The sequence below is a fragment of the Vanessa atalanta genome, chromosome 28, assembly GCF_905147765.1.
Source record: "Vanessa atalanta chromosome 28, ilVanAtal1.2, whole genome shotgun sequence".
Classification (NCBI taxonomy): Eukaryota; Metazoa; Arthropoda; class Insecta; order Lepidoptera; family Nymphalidae; genus Vanessa; species Vanessa atalanta.
The window spans coordinates 1692226-1709172 of record NC_061898.1 but is presented as its reverse complement, the minus strand read 5'-3'; positions in this window follow the sequence as shown (position 1 = coordinate 1709172).

Sequence of the window (16947 nt, the reverse complement as noted above, 5' to 3'; positions counted from 1 at the left end):
ACAAAGTCTGTCCGTGTGTATGCTTAGATCTTTAAAATTACACAACGGATTTTGATGCGGTTTTTTGTATAGATAGATTGATTCAAGAGGAAGGTTTATATGTATAATACATGCACCATATTGTAGAGAAACACTGTTAATTTTAAAGGTTTCTGAAGTGATGTCGTAAATAAACACATTTTTTGCGCTTACATTGTAAACGCTGGCTGAACCCTACGAGATAGATCAAATAATGTAATAAAGTTTTGTACACCTCAAAAAGCTCTTCAAAAAAGTCCAGGATGGTATATGTCTATCTCTTAGGGAGAGCCCACAACAACCATTTTTATTCTTTACTTTTTACGAGAAATAATGGCTTATTTTCGAAGCGATTTTAACTAATACAGTATTAATCGTTATCCAATTAAGTACTTTACATACATTGTGCATTTAATGTAGATCAATATGGTCCTTTACAGCATGTAATTTAAATGAATATTTTCGAAGATATTACAGATTTAAAATGCAGGAACATATCGGTTTGTATTGTCTAATGACTGAAAAACTGTGAACGTTGTAAGACATCCTGTAGTATATTTAGTATCAGCATAACAACCGTGCGAAACCAGAGAGAAAAAAAATACCCAAGAAAGTCTATTAAAACTAAATTGATCGTTAAAGCACACAAAAACATCTTCCATTGCGTATAATTTCCATTGGGTAAAGATCGAATTGGATGAAAAGTTCTACGACGTTATTACACGAAAAATTCAAAGACAGTACATAATATAATAAATAAGTAACAAGTGCGAGTCGTTCTCGAGTTGGAAAGGTTTCTTAGTATTATCTATAAAAACGTCATGGACAACGCCATTCTATTTTTAGTATTCGTTGTTATAGCCAGGGCCAGATCTACCATATGGCTTTTTGGGCTTCAGCCGTGGATTCACGGAGCCCCAGCTAAGTCAAGTCAAAGTCAAAAATAGACGATAATGCGAAAGAATTCATAACTTTATTAAATTTAACAGAGCTTATGGTTTGCGGCGCTGCGAGTCCTGCCATTAATCAAACCCATTCAACTAATTTAATTCAAGTCTACGTTCAAATATGTCTTAGGTGGGCAGGTATGTTTAATTAAATGTTATGTATATATTTACTTTCAGTAAATAAAACAAGATATAAATGAAATTGAAAAAAAAAAACAATTATTACACTTTTTTATAATAATATCAAATATTTTTTTTATAATATCACACTGCTTATACGAAAGTTTATACAAAAATATTCCATCTTTGTCTTTATAACGAGATTAAACAGTTATTTTTAATTTCGGCGTATTAAAACAATTTAAATGTCAAAAAACATTGTTAATTAGGCGTATTATTAAATACAAGTTTATATTAAAGATTCTTATCTAAACGTAGACTTCGTATTTATTGATTTCTAGGCTTTTTATGTAAAATTTCATCGTACGTGACTGACATCCTCAGTAATTACGGTTCTTCTTTGTAGAATATACTTTCTGAACCGTAGGTACCTTTAGAAATCAACACACATTCAAAAGTGATGTTGTGAGCCTGCTTGAATTAAGTACTATTGTTAACTATTGCTTGTAAAAGCATAATTACTTGAATAAAATATATTATTTAGCTTCGAAGTAGAAATTAATCATCGATACGTAATACGTACGCATACTCAAACTGTTCGATTGACTGTACTGCAGTCCGTACACCTTTCTTTAAGTGTGATTTCGCCATGCGTTCAGTGTGGACGCGTACGGAGCGGCGTTAATAAACAGAAAAACAAATTCAAAGAGAACATTGACTTATTTAATAGTCAAGTAAGTAAAAATATTTATTGTTTAATGTGATTAAATAAATAGTTTGATATCGTAATAACACAGAAGAAAAAATTTTTTTTTTTTTTAAAAAAAAGCTGTGTCACATCTGTGATGTAAAATATAATAATTAAATAATTATTTAAAAATAATTGCGTTGAACGAAACGTATTTAATTTATTAAATATGCCAGAAATTTAATTAACTATTTAATTAATCATTAATTGATGACTTGTAATGGCGGCTGTGAGTTACGGCGATAACGACGCTTGAAAACTAGTCTCTACATGCGATGACGCGATGCATGTTTTAATAGTTTCATTAGACGATACAATCATGATATAGCGCTGCAGCGAACATAAAACGAACGAATATTGTTTACACACACGTTCTTGTCTATCGTAGAATAAAATGTCAATAAAATGAATGTTGAAGTATTGGATTCTACGAATTACAATTAAGCGTGTAATCCACATCTGTTGGACAGTGCAGAAAAATGCTAATATTTCTCGAATGTTCCACGTAAGTTTAGGCATTGTTCGTCATATCAATAAAACGCGTGCTCGAGTGTCAATCCACTCAAAGTATATTTATTATTGGAGTTTTTAAATATAAGTAATAGTCGCCTATACGACCGTAATTAATTTTTACATTACATTAGCAGCCTGTATTTTTAAAGTAATGCTACCACCGGTTCGGAATGTAGATTTCCGAGAAGGACCGGCAAAAAACTTAGTAGTTACTCTTTTTCATCATTGAAATTGCTTAACTTGAGAAAAGCTTAGATTATTACTTAAATTTTATGTTTGTTAACATAACAATGTACGTAAAGGTTATTTCATTCTTAGTTACAATTCTTGAAAATATTTTTTTTTTGTATAAACATAATTAGTATCGTTATTGCGTTCATTTTTTTTTTCATTAGCAGCCTGTAAATTTCCCACTGCTGGGCTAAGGCCTCCTCTACCTTTGAGGAGAAGGTTTGGAGCATATTCCACCACGCTGCTCCAATGCGGGTTGATGGAATACACATGTGGCAGAATTTCGTTGAAATTAGACACATGCAGGTTTCCTCACGATGTTTTCCTCCACCGCCGAGCACGCGATGAATTATAAACACAAATTAAGCACATGAAAATTCAGTGGTGCTTGGGTTTGAACCCGAAATCATCGGTTAAGATGCACGCGTTCTAACCACTGGACCATCTCGGCTCATTCGTTAATTGCTAATAAAATATTAGATCAGCGTTGATTTGAAAGATACTTAGCGAAAATGCTACTTATAATTATATTTATTGCTTAGGTAGCAAGAATTCGAACGTTTACAAGGTTTCTGGATGTAACGTTTGTGTGTGTTTCTTGGACGTTAACGCAACGTTTCCGTTGGTAACGTTGAAGTGAGTTTCTGATGCCAAGCTGAATTACGTGTGACGAGTACTTGAGTTATTGAAAGCAGGGTATAATTCTTAGACTAAATAAAGCATATTATATTAAATATTCGCAATTATCACGAGTGTTTTAAGTCAAAATGCCTTAAGTACTTTAGCCTTATCAATTATTATTAATAAACTTAATCACAAGTAACGAAAACTTTAATTTATAAGACGTATTAGTCGATAAGGGTTTAAATAGACGAGCAGCAGACGCGACGACGCGTTGCCGGCCTTCACTGAAAAACGCTGAAACCAATGTTCATGTCAAAATATTCTGCGGTGTTTGCTTAATGCAAGTTCAAAAAAAAACACCGATATTTTATAAAATCAAACATCTTACACTTTATAAGATTTTAAATTAGCATGGTTTTTTTTATTACTAACAGTATTTATAATGGGATATTTACCTATTTTTTTATTTTTATTTGGTGGAGCTCGATATTTCGACATTATCTACGAATGTCTTGTTCACGAGACTCTTATACTTTATTCAAGTACGAGCACTTTTGAATCGTCATTTAACAAACTATATTAAGTGAAGCTACCACCGGTTCGGAATGTAGATTCTCTCGTAGTTACTCTTTTTTTCAATTTAAGTACCTATCTCGATTGTCGGACAAACTTGACTTTAACTACTGAGTTTCTTGTCGGTTCTGTCCCGGTTCATCCCGACCGATGGTTGCATCAATCGTAAGCGTGTAAAATGCCGATTCAAAAGTGCTCGTACGGTAATTTCAATTTTATATTCCGCGATGACTTCGTGGTCAGTACACGACATGTTCCTTTTTTTTTAATATTGTACAACATCACATACATTACTCTGATCCCAATGTAAGTAGCTAAAGCACTTGTGTTATCGAAAATCAGAAGTAACGACGGTACCGTAAACACCCAAATCCAAGACAACGTAGAAAACTAATATCTTTTTCTACATCGACTCGGCCGGGATTCGAACCCGGGACCTCGGAGCGGCGTGCCCATCTACACACTACTCTACCACGGAGGTCGTCAGAAAAAAATAATTATATTATTGATAAAAGATTTAAATAAGTTTACTTGGACCACGAATAGCTTTCAAAAGCCACTGTAGATTAATAAAAAAAAAAAAGTAATTTTGTTTGCAAGCGGTTATCGTACAATTATTGAGTACATAATTACAACAATAGAATTTAATTTAATTTTAACAATAGAATGTTTATAATCCTAACGTGGTTTTTGCAGAATCGCAGTACAGAACGCGTTCAAATATACCGACGGACGGATTAATTTATAACATGGAGTGGTTAGCGATAATATTACTATGATAAATCGTTAAGAATGAAACGGAACAGTATCGTATCATGACGTATAAAAATATCAACCAATCAAAACGCACGATACCGCGACGCTCACGTGTTTTAATAAACTAGAGTATATTCCAATCGAGGAAGGAATTAAACAAGAAATATAAACAAACGTAGATTTAAGTATGTCACCGAATGAAATGATCGCCTCCAGGCTGTTTCAAATAACTAAAATATAATTATTATTGTACATGCAAAATGGTAAAAAAAATAAAATATCCCGCTGAGAGTCTTTCGCCGGTTCTTCTCAGGTCCGAGGTGCTAAATTCCGAACCGGTGGTAGATTTTTGTCTATCAATAAGCAAGTGTAAACACTTCTATATTGAATAAAGATTTTTGACTTTGACTTTGACCGTCTTTACCATAGAGCACATGGGGCATGTGCCCCGGGCCCCCATCCTAAGAGGGCCCCGAAGAACCAACAATTTACCAAATTAAACCAAAATATATCTAGAAAAAGGGCCCCAAATTCATGTTTGCCCAAGCTCAAGCATAGCTTGAGACGGCACTGTATGTCACGCGATTTGCTAATAGCACAGCTATATTGTGCATTAAAAATGATTCTTGATTAATATATCCTTATTTATAATACGATACTATTCCATCAAAGTACTTATATCCACTTTAATTTTACCTATTTCAAAATTCCGATAACATCTTCGTCGACGTTCAAAATGCTCAAACATTCCGCTTTGCTCAACCAACGTAGACGTACCAGGAGCGGCGGCGCGGCTTCCTCCGCGCCAGTCTTAGCCGTGGCCGTCGAGCAAGCTCAAGCCGGCCCCGTTGCCCAGGGTACACCACGAGGTGACTGACATGCACCCCTACCAAAACCACCCTAACCTAACCTAACCCAAAATGCTTCGTTCCTGAGATATTGGCAAAAATAAATATTGTAGTTCGAATCTTAAAATTAGGATTTTTATCAACAATTTCGAAACTAAGTAGCCCTCGGCGCTATCGCATGTGCAGAACCCCCTTCGCGCCTCCTTTTTCTTAAAAACCGCTCTAAGGGTAAAACCAACAAGACTATATTGAATCAGAGTTAACAGAGTCGGTTTTGTGTCAATTTTGCGCAAACAAATGTATGAATCTAAGCCTTCTAGCAAAATGATCAAAGAAACGACAACGAACATATTACTGTAATCAGGAACCAAACCTCTGACATATACAACACTGTTTCCAGGGGCGTAGCTACCGCCGTATCTGCCGTATCAGTTATACGGGGCCCACATGCCAACGTGCGTAAGCAAAAATTAATAAAAACTTCCCAATTTATTTTAAATGACAAAAGAAAAAAAAAACAATTTATTAAAAGTGCCCAAAATTTTGGAAAAGTGTCAGATAATAAGTATTTCTTTTAACATTATGCATATTTTTTTCTTTTGTTTGATATCTTTACCCTTCCTAACCCCCAACAAATTTTTATACCCTCCCGCCAAGGCATGTTACGCTTCTGACTGTTTCCCCAAAATCGTGTGACAGAATAACAAAACCAACCCTTTTTTTGGTAGGGCGGTAATATGTTAAGTATCCAAGCTATCAATAAATCTTAATACAAAACTTTAATATCAAACGGATCAGTAGTATTAAATGATCATGAAACAAAATTTACTTCCTTACAATTAAGTAAGATGATGTGGTGATGATAGTATGACAATATTTCCGTGTACGTGATGATCTCTGATCTTATTTATATGATGGTCCAAACTCACTACGGTCGATATAATGACATCACAATTTAAATTCACATGAGTCAGATGACACATTCATATAATTTGCTTAAATGATGATGTTTTTTTCACAATCGAAGATCAAACTACGTAGAGCCTAAGGTTAACATTGATTGATTCCATTTAAAAATAAATAGCTACATTACTTAATATGAAAATCGATAATAGCAAATTTTACATAAATAAAGCTTGAGCAAATTAAGAAAAAATTGAGACGAGATGGCCCAGTGGTTAGAACGCGTGCATCTTAACCGATGATTGCGGATTCAAGCCCAGGCAAGCACCACTGAATTTTCAAGTGCTTAATTTGTGAGGAAACCTGCATGTGTCTAATTTCAACGAAATTCTCTCATATATGTATCCTCCAACACGCATTTGAGCAGCGTGGTGCAATATGCCCAAAACCTTCTCCTCAAAGGCAGAGGAGGCCTTAGCCCAGCAGTGGGAAATTTACAGCCTGATAATGTATGTTACATAAATATTTTAAAATAAATTATTCTTAGTTATTGTGATAAAATAATGAACAAGTGAATGAATGAAGAGTTTAATTATTTCAATGAACGAACTATTCTAATTGCGTTCTAAAAATGCACACTATTATTGCATGTTTGTTTCTCGTAATGTAATTGTTTCCCTATGAATGACACATTGCCTGACGAATAATATCATTAAAACGTACTTCAAATGTCTCTAACGTAACCAGTGAATGACTATATTCTATTATAACCATAACAGGAGTAAAGCCAAATGAACAGACATGACAGACTTAGTCTGATATCGCGTCAATATCACTGTAATTTATATTAAACTAGCGACATGCCCCGGATTCGCACGGGTGCAATGCTGATACTTAATATACTACAGAAACAGAATGACTTACAACGTTCACAGTTTTTCAGTCATTAAACAATATAAACCGCTATGACCCTGCGTTTTAAATCTGTAATATCTTCGAAAATATTCATTTAAATTACATGCTGTAAGGGACCATATTGATCTATATTAAATGCACAATGTATTTAAAGTACTTAATTGGATAAGGATTAATGCTGTATTGCTTAAAATCGCTTCGAAAATAAGCCATTATTTCTCGTAAAAAGTAAAGGATAAAAGTGGTTATTGTGGGTTATCCCAAAGAGTTAGACATGTACCATCGCAGACTTTTTTGAAGACCTTTATAAGGTGTACAATACTGTAGAACATTATTTTGATCTATCTCGTAGGGTTCAGCCAGCGTTTGCAATGTAAGCGCAAAACATGTGTTTATTTACGACATCACTTCAGAAACCTTTAAAATCAACAGTGTTTCTCTACAATATGGTGCATGTATTATACATATAAACCTTCCTCTTGAATCACTCTATCTATTACAAAAAACCGCCTCAAAATCCGATGTGTAACTGCAAAGATCTAAGCATACATAGAGAGAGACAGCGGTAAGAGACTTTGTTTTATATGTAATGATAATTACTCATGCCGCTTCGGTCCTAATTGGTTACCTACGTCCGTTGTAATATTCTATAAAGTAACATTTGATTATTATTTCAAATCGAAACAAATTTATGGAATATATTTACGTTTGCTTGTAAAACTGTTTCTTAATCTGTGATAAACTACTCGGGAACTAATAATTATTATTACAACATAAATTTCAAATAAAGAATTCGCCCATAGTTAGAAATATACTTGCAGACGTCATAAAGTGCAAGGATAACACAATTTCAAGTGAGAAAATGAAATCGAAGCAGACAAAAATATTGCTATCTCACACCGGCTGTGTTCGAACGAAAGTGTCCGCGGTTAACGACCCGTGGCAAATAGCGCTTACGTCACGTTTACAAGTTCACTGTGCCAGTGGATCGTAATATATCATTCAACTCGCGTTTTTATCGCTGTTTGATTAAACAAGTTGCATTATATTGATTTAGACTTGACCTAAACTATTTAGGTAAGGTTATTGTTAAAGATCAATTTGATTTCAATGTTATTACGTGTTTATACATCTAGTATATAGACCAGTCATAGACATTCGGAAATGCAGATTTTTTGACATCTATGTGCGTTTGCCGCCATCTTAAAACAAAAGGTCGAATTTCGTTTTTTTTTTTTTTTGTTGTAAACTCGGCTGTGCGTCGTGTTACGAAAATTATGATAAGATATATTTTTTATTCTTTCATATACGGCCTACAATTTAGGTTCTGTAAATTTTTAATCTACCGTTGTAGTCATTGAGATATAGATCGCGAAAGTGACGGTGATTTTGCTCTTTCGACCTTGAAGCGCTGTTCAGCGTGTACGTGATCTCTCCCCTCCAACAACATGTCCAAAAATCAGCATTCCTGGTTCATTTGCATTACTCGGTCTGTTTTTTGTATATAATGACTGGACTACCTACTAATATTATAATAATAAAGTAACTCTGTCTGTCTGTTGCTCTTTCACGGCGAAACTACTGAACATTTCAAGATCCATGTGTTTCAAACAGTGTAGAAAAAATATTACCTTTTACATTTTGATTAAATATGAAAAAAATTAAACCAACTTTATTAATATCAGTAATTCCTTTGTTTATTTCTATATTATACAATTATTATACTCTGTTCTAACCAGCACACAGGAAAAACCGGTAAAAATCAGTATTTCTGTTCTACGTTTTATCAGTTTAGTACTTAGGTATACATTATCCTTGCAAGTGCGTAATAACGTTATTTTTTAGAGAAACGATATTATACAATACTTTTATTTATTTATTTATTTGGGAAACAAACAATTTTAAATACACTGTAATATAAAACAAAAATAACATAAAACACAAATCAATCAAGTTTCCACTTAAAGGTAATACACAAAAAAATATATATTTACAATTAAAATTAAAATTAAAACAAAAATAAAAACAGCATATAAGTACATTATCAATTTAGAAACAGTTAACATTTTAAGATATCACGAACTGCTCTTTTATTTACACCAATTTTTGGGCAAAAAATGTCTAATTTTTGGGAGTTATTATTATGATTTAAGCAAGAACGGTACAAAAACACATTTTTTGTAAATTTATTTTTACACGAGGGTACAAAGAACGATGAATTATTTCTATCACTAAGACGAGGACATTTAAATAATATGTTACTTAGAAGATGTTTAGAGTCAACCATGTTATTAATTATTTTATACAAATATATTTGGTCTCTTAATTGTCTACGCACAGTTAATGGGACTATTCTAGAGATATCTTCGTTATCAGATAAACCAGCTCTGAATCGCAAATGTTTTAAGAACTTATTTTGTAATCTTTCTATCTTATCTACATGGATGTTACTTACTTACTTAGGGAGTTACTTAGGGAGTATATAACGTTATAAATACGTTACGATACATTTGTAAATAAATCTTTTCGAAATTATTGTTAATAAAAATAATAACGTTATTATTTATTGTTCTATACCATCTCTTTCACTCACTGGTTACTCATTTCTACGTATGTTCCAACGAACGCGATGAAAATCACTAAGCGAGTAGCTAAAATTTTAATGGCGACTAGTTTTACTTAATTAAATAAACTGTCACCGATAACTTTTTAACCAATCTCAAAAATGGTGGTTATCAATTCGATATGTATGTTTATAAGAGTATTGAAATAATATATATTCGTATATTAGTCTGATTGTATTTAGAAAACACGTGTGATATTATATATTGTATATATGTATTTTTACCCGCGTCGGTAATAATCGGTTATAATGACCAAAATCAAAGGTCCCGGCTGACAACGTCGCGTTTTTATCGTTTTATTAACGTTATTTTGCTGTCGTCATTTCGTTGTGATACTCATAAAACGTTATACAAAATATTGAAAACGATATGTCGGTTCAGGCACCGATACCATTTGTAACGTTATTATATCATTATAAATTCCGTTATAGGTAACGTTTTAAGTCCTTGGAAAAAAGCCAAATAAACAACATTTGACAGCAAATTAACGCTATATCATTGGTCGAGAGGTACTCATAATCTGTGATATTCATTCATTCACACACACTGTGGATTTGCGAAAAAAATGCGTTTTGAATGTCGACGAAACTGTTATCGGAATTTCGGATGTAAAACTAAAGAGGAAATAAGTAGTTAAGTGCAACAGTGTCGTATTATCATAAATAAAGATATATATATTAATCATAGACACTTCGTACTGCATAATATATAAATCTAAGGTTTGTTTATCTTTTATTCTATTTCGATTGGAATACTTATATTTATTCCCTCATCAATAAAAAGTATCATTGTACGTTCCAATAAGAAAGTGCCATTTTCAAGACATATGACGTATTGTATAAAACTAAATTTTTTGTCTATACCTCACTATATAAAATAATAACATTTTTATCGAACATTATGTAACTTTGTACTTTTTTTTTTACAAATATTTCATATTCCATATTATAACCAATTAAATAAATATGTATTTAAAAATCTTAAATGTATAGAAAACTAATAATATATTTTTTATCTGTATAAATTTATTCATTCTCGAACATTCTTAGTCGAGCCCTCCATTTTAATTGTTCGTTCATCGAAAAATGGCGTCATGAATGTCGCCAAAACTGTTTTAATTACGTTGAAAGTAAAATTAAAGTGAATTTACGTAGTATTGTTGTATTACAAATGATGATATATTATTCAAGAACTGTTTGTTGTAAAGCATATAGCCGACTTATCAACAAAACACTTGTGGTATTGATAAGTACGGTTTGTTTGGGTTCTTTCCTATTCTCATTGGAATAGATACTACAAATTATTATGACTTTACTTTACCAATGAATAAATATAAATGTTAAGCATATTGGTCGAAATTCCACCGTAATATTTATGGAATCATTCTCACGTGTATAAGGTTTGCTATGGATACTGGTTTACATTTTATTATTGGATAGTAAAAATTCGACAGCAAAAGTTTTTTTTTTTTCTAAGTTGGCGCGCTTTCCCCATTCTAACGAAGGTCGCGGTCCTGCTGATATAGTCGCGTCCTTATCTACTAACTACCAAATAAACTAATAACAAAATCTTTACAATTACAAAGCCCAGTTAATATCAACGCGTTAAAGATATAAAAGATTATTTTTTATGAAAATAAATTTAACAAATACAAACAAATTCGTATCTTTTGTTAATTGTATTCGTAGTTGTTTCACGCACACTACAATATCTTGTAAATGTAAACACGGGCGTTACTCACAATAATGCACGTCGATAATTTGACTCGGAGGCTCGCCTTCGTGAGTGAATTGTGAATACATTTTATGTATAAGTTGGACAAGTGTATTACCATTATAAGTGTGGGCATAAACTGTGAATGTTTTATTTTATTTAACACACGCAATCACGCACACGCACGTGTTTCTTTTTCTCCTGTACATATATAATTTTTATCTTTTATACAGTTAAAGTTATGGTATATGAAAGAGCGGTACTGCAAGTAATGCAAGTAAAAATATTTATACCGATACAAATAATTAGTGGTTAGGAGCCGAGATGGCCCAGTGGTTAGAACGCGTGAATCTTAACCGATGATTTCGGGTTCAAACCCAGGCAGGCACCACTGAATTTTCATGTGCTTAATTTGTGTTTATAATTCATCTCACGCTCGGCGGTGAAAGAAAATATCGTCAGGAAACCTGCACGTGTCTAATTACACCTAAATTCTGTCACATGTGTATTCCACCAACCCGCATTGGAGCAGCGTGGTGGAATATGCTCCAAACCTTCTCCTCAAAGGGGAGGCTTTAGCCCAGCAGTGGGAAATTTACAGGCTGTTAATGTAAAAATGTAAAAAATAATAATTAATTAGAATTGGCCCTCAGTTACGATTAAACTGAGGTTAATTTTTGCGAGGAATAGTCGAAGCTGGATCGAAATAGAATAGGAAACGTTTATCGTTATAAGTAAGTAGAGTTCCCCAAGATATGATGATATATTAAAATATCGTACGTCAAGTCTCATCTTCGTTTACCCTATCCCCAGGGCCGGGGAGTTAACAAGTTCAATGTTATATATATATTAATATACCTATGCTATAAGTGTGTCGTTATTACAACCGGATCTACCATATGGCTTTTTGTGCTTCAGCCCAGGGCCCCGTGGGTTCAAGAGGGCCCCAGTTAAGTCAACTCAAAGTCAAAAAACGACAATAATGCGAAAGAATCCATAATTTTATTATATTAAACAGATCGTATGGTTTGCAGTCCTGCGAGTCCTGCAATTAATCAAACCCATTCAATTAATTTAATTCAAGTCTACGTTCAGATATGTCAGATGGGCCCCTAAGTAGTGTTAGCCCAGGGCCCCATAAACTAACGGTCCGGCCCTGGTCGTTATGCTACTAAATATTAATTAAAAAACATATTGTTCATTTTTTTTTTATAGATAATAAAATATCGTGGAGCTAGTCGTTGACTTCCAGGCAGAATTTGTATTTAACTAAAATAACTTTGTGTTTTAAATGTTGGAAAATAGTAACCACCGAGTTTCTTGCCGGTTCTTCTCAGTAGTATCTGCATTCCGAATCGGTGGTAGCTTCACTTGATATATTTTTGTAAAATGACGATTCAATAGTTCTTGTAAATGCCTGCTTGAATAAAGTATATTTTGATTTTGAACCAATAAGTTTTATTGGCGGTAGGGCTTTGTGCAAGCCCGTCTGGGTAGGTACCACTCACTCATCAAATATTCTACGCTGATACTAAATATACAACAGAATGTCTTACAACGTTCACAGTTTTTAAGTCATTCGACAATACAAACCGCTATGTATTGTAGTGGTTTGTATTGTCGAATGCGTTTTAATTTCTTGCTTTTTGCGTTTTAAATCTGTAATATCTTCGAAAATATTTATTTAAATTACATGCGGTAAAGGGTCATATTCATTTAAATTAAATGCACAATGTATTTAAGGTACTTAATTGGATAAGGATTAATGCTATATTACTTAAAATCGCTTCGAAAATAAGCCATTATTTCTCCTAAAAAGTAAAGGATAAAAAATGGTTGTTGTGGACTTATCCCTAAGAGATAGACATTTATATCATCGCACCTTTTTATGATGTACAGTACTGTAGTACATTATTTTGATCTATCTTGTAGGGTTCAGCCAGCGTTTGCAATGTAAGCGCAAAAATGTGTTTATTTACGATATAACTTCAAAACCTCTAGAATTATCAGTATTTCTCTACTATATTGTGCATGTATTATACATATAAACCTTCCTCTTGAATCAATCTATCTATTAAAAAAATCCGCATCAAAATCCGTTGTGTAATTTTTAAGATCTAAGCATACACAGACAGACAGCAGTAAGCGACATTGTTTTAAACTATGTAATGGTGATTAGCTATTTAAACCACAAGATATTATTTATTTATTTGTTCGTACGAATTGTGCAAAGGCAACGAACATAATGCCAAAAGGTTTATTATAGACAACAACAGTTTAATACCGATAAAAAAAAGTAAAACGAAAACTACAACAGATTGATTTTCTTTCTTGTTTTAAAAAATGCGTGTATTTGTATAGTCTACTTCAACCACGAAATGATGAAGGCCTAATAAACAAAATTTGACATCGTTTAAACGCGATATTTTAGCCGAGATCTTGAATAATCTGAGATATTCATTATGGTTTCGCGTAAAAATTGCGCTCGAATGTTGATGTCACTGTTATCGGAAATCTGGATATAAAATTAAATTGGATATAATTAGTTAAGCGGAACACTGTTTTATTATAAAAAAAAAAGATATTTTTATTTTATTATTTATATATTTTGGAATGAACAATAAAGAACAACACAAATCAATCAAGTTTCCACTTAAAATATCAACTTACATTAAAAATAAAAACAAAAACAGAAAGTATAATTTAATAATGTGACGTAAACTAAATTTAAATTCACTAGCTTTTGAGTTAAATATATCTAATTATTTACAATGTACGTTATAATTTTCACATGCACGTAACAAGAACATGTTCTTTGAATACTCACACTTACAAAGGGGTACAAAAAATAAAGATTGGTTTCACGCGTTAAGGCGAGGACATTTAAAAAGTACATTATTAAGGAGACTCATAGAATCAAAGCTATGGACAATTTTATATAAAAAACGCACGTTTAAAGGGATGATGCCCGAGACATAATTATTGGATGTCAGTATTATTGGAAAAGCCACCTCTAATCCCAAATGTTTCAAAAATGTTGACTGTTTTTTTTAATTATATTAAGCAAGATCTGTTCATTAGTCAAGATTATAAATAAATATTGGACAACATCACATACATTACTCTGATCCCATTGTAAGTAGCTAAAGCACTTGTGTTATGGAAAATCAAAAGTAACGACGGTACCGCAAACACTCAGACCCAAGACAACATAGAAAACTAATGAACTTTTTCTACATCGACTCGGCCGGGATCGAACCCGGGACCTCGGAGTGGCGCACCCATTAAAACCGGTGTACACACTACTCGACCACGGAGGTCGTCATATAGATATAGATCATCTTTGATTTTCCTAATAAAACGCCACAAAAATATATTTCGGCAGAATAAACACGTTTTCTTGCCATAAAATCAAATTAAATTTTAAACCTTTTTTCATTCCCGCCAAAACGCTGTCAGTCATTTTAGTGACGTCACATTGATAAAAACAACGGCTGTGTATATATACGACTGGGACTCATTCAACTTTAACAGCTATAAATATTTGGTGTTTTTTGGGAAAACGATATAATACAATCGCTATATTTGATATGTACTGTCTAGTTTTACAAATACTAGCAATAAAACTCCAGAAAAGTTGTTTATCAAAGTGCCAGATGATATTGAAATGACAGCTCCTGCCTATCTGACGTCACAGCATGGCGGCTCGTGGCTTAGGTCACGTGATATACAGACTAAAAATAACGTCTATCAATTTCAATATAATAAATTTTAATTCAAAATCAAAATATTTCATTATATTTTTTATATATACTATTTTAATTTTTGTCAAATTTCGTAATTTATTTCACACTACCGAAAATACCCTATTTGTCACACAAAAACATAAATATATAAATAAACTTTACAAATGAATATACCTGCTCAATTAATTTTATGTATTGACAATTCCTTAATAATAAATTCGACCGAAGCGAGACCGGTGCGTAACGCTAGCTATTTTTTTTTTTTTTTTTTTTTTTTTTTTTTTTTTTTTTTTTTTTTTTTTTTTTTTTTTTTTTTTTTTTTTTTTTTTTTTTTTTTTTTTTTTTATTGCCCGGGAGGGCAAATGACTCTGCTCCACCTGATGGTAAGTGGTAGCAGAGTCCAAACGCGACGACGGCTAGTGCAGTTGGGAAAGGTGATCTGCTCTAGCCGCCCCCGCCTTGCCGGCCCGCAAGATGCCTCTTCACGCCTCGCTTGAAGGAACCCAGGTCATAAGAGGAGGGGAATACGTGCGCTGGTAAAGAATTCCATGTTTTGGAAGTGCGACAAAGAAAAGAGTTGCCAAATTTCTTTGTACGCGATGGAATTGATGTCACAGTTAGGCGGTGACATCGAGAACCAGCACGCGTGGACTTGTGAAGGAAAGGGGAAGCAGGAATAAGGGAGAATAGTTCCTCTGAGCACTCGCCGTGACACATTCGATAGAAAGCGCTGAGTGCCGCTATCTCTCGACGCAATTGTAAAGGCTCGAGGGTGTTGGTGACCTTTACATCGCCAATAATGCGAACCGCACGTCGCTGCAACCGATCCAAGGCCTCCAGTAGGTACTTAGCGGAGCCATCCCAAAGGTGCGAGCAATATTCAACGCAGGACCGTACCTGTGTTTTATACAGCAGGAGCAGTTGAGCAGGCGTGAAAAAACGCACCTTGTTCAGGACTCCGAGTTTACGTGAGGCTGTTTTTATAACAGCCTCGATGTGATCCCTTGGATTGAGGTCGCACCGAACGTCGATTCCCAGTATGGCGACTTTGCTATGTATCTCCAGCGTGGTGCCACAGAGGGAAGGAGGAGGGGAAAATGGTGACTTTTTCGCTGTGAGAGCGCACACCTGTGTTTTCTTGGCGTTAAACTCAACAAGATTGTCAGAGCCCCATTTGGCGATGAGTCCTAACGTCCTATCGAGCTCAACAACAAGATCCCTCCGTCTCTCCTCAGTTTCCGCCCGTCCAGCCGCTGCGCGTCCGTGGTATCCCCCGTGCACTGTACTGTCATCTGCATAGCAATGTATGTTCCCGAGAGAGAGCATATCATTGATATGCAGAAGAAAGAGCGTGGGGGATATCACAGACCCCTGGGGGACTCCAGCATTCACTACATGGGATTTTGAAGCGCAACCATCAACTAGAACGCGAAGGCTGCGCTTGTGTAGGAAGCTAGCAATCCAGGTGCAGAGCTGAACCGGCAGACCGTATGCCGGCAGCTTGGAGAGAAGACTTCTGTGCCAGACTCTGTCGAAAGCCTTGGAGATATCGAGGCTGACGGCCAACGACTCTCCACGCTTATCGATAGCTTCACCCCAGAGGTGTGTTACGTACGCTAGAAGATCACCTGTGGACCGTTTTGGTCGAAACCCGTACTGACGATCATT